Genomic DNA, 1,847 nt, shown 5'->3' with positions numbered 1-1,847 from the left:
TTTCTTCAGTTCCAGCCCCGAAATCGAAAGATTTCTCCGTGGAATTCGTCACCAGGTATGTGGGATTTCACTAGTGGGTTCCTTTCGCCCATTAGATCCCTAGAATTCAGTCAGATTCTTGATTCCATGATTATGAACAGACCTAGGGTTTCTAGAATTTCAACAGATCATCATGAATTAGTTATTAATATGTTCCAAATCAGATTATCATGTTATTTCTCAGTTTATTGCATGAATTTCAGAACCCTAGCTATGTATTTCTTTAGTTCTTGAATTACACATGTTAGGTCAGATATCTCAGTTATTCAGTTATACATGCCTCAGTTATTAATGCATCATTATCAGATTAATTGTTGCATTCTCAGTTTGCATGTTCAGTTCGAGCTATCCAGTATTTACAGAAATTCAGTCATAACCAGTTAACTACTTAATTCATTGGGAGTAGCATAATACCGAGTAGGACTAGGGTTTTTGCGTACCCATATAGTCCCAGAACTACGAGCCACGTAGGTGTAAGTCCCCTCTGTGGGCAACATCAGTTTAGTGATCACGCCAGCATACCTCTACACCTTTGGCCGGGTGTATTGGGTCCTCTCAATGGGGCGTATACATCGGACTCCACATTTAGCTTATGTGGTTTTATGTCGGTTATTAGTAGCTCCCACAGTTCAGTCAGACTCTATTACATTGACCATATTTCAGTACAGTCAGTATTTAGCTCAGCATGTTATAAATTTCTTCATTGCATCAGTTAGCTCAGTATTCAGTATTTTCAGTATCCATATCATGTTCAGATTATTTCATTGCTTTATTGCTTTGTTCAGTTATATGTTATTTCAGCTTTACTCTATCCTACATGCTCAGTACCTTTCAAGTACTGACGCATACGTGCGCTACATCTTTTCGTGATGTAGGTTCAGGTTCTCAGCATCCAGATCACGCTTAGATCGATTTCCGATCTTCAGTTCAGCAGCATCAGTGGTGAGTCCTCATTCTTCGAGGACTAGTGACATGTTTATCTTTATCGCTTTTAGTATTTAGTTTCAGTTTTGCTAGATCTAGTTGGGGCATGTCCCAACATTTCTAGTCAGTTTAGAGGCTTATTTCAGACATAGATAGATTCAGCTTAGTATTTTGAGTTTGATATTTCTTTTGTATTAAACTCTCAGATTATATATATTCAGTTATAGTATATGGGTATTCCCCATCTTTTCATCTTATTTATGATTTAGCTTCCGCATCAGTTTATTATCTTCAGTATGCTCATGATCATGCCAGCAGGGGTTAGCTTGGGATCACTTGTGGTCCTAGGTCCCGTGTCCGCGTCTCGGGGGTAACTCGGGGCGTGACACCGCCGTTTGGACGTGATTTGAAATTATTAATTTACGATGTCGTTTTGATAAATAATGACTATGATCATACCTGTGTCAATATCATAATGATTCATGCGTTGAATCAAAAGGTTAAAGATAGAAAGTTGGTGTGATGTTTGCGTGGGTACTTTAAACGGAAATATTTTGTTATTGTTCTATAGTACGAGCCTCATATAAAGATGTGCTTCTTTAGTATGAGATATCTTATCAAAGTTAGTTTGATTTTTTAGGACAACAAAGTCATCCAACTATTGCATTTTAACTCAAAAAATACCAAGCACATATCTAGTATATCATCTCACATTAAAATCTAATTCTTTTAATGATATAATATATATAACCATGATCCTACTCATCTAACTAAGGAGATGTAATAAATGAAAGAACTCAAAGAATAGTGCAGTCAGCAAATAACTGTAAACAAAGGAGAAGTAATAAATGAAAGAACTCAAAGATATATTAGAGAGAAAGGGA

Source organism: Solanum tuberosum, unplaced genomic scaffold (genome assembly GCF_000226075.1).
Source record: "Solanum tuberosum cultivar DM 1-3 516 R44 unplaced genomic scaffold, SolTub_3.0 scf00494, whole genome shotgun sequence".
NCBI classification, from domain to species: Eukaryota; Viridiplantae; Streptophyta; class Magnoliopsida; order Solanales; family Solanaceae; genus Solanum; species Solanum tuberosum.
The sequence above is the reverse complement of the archived record's forward strand: the minus strand, read 5'-3'. Positions refer to the sequence as shown.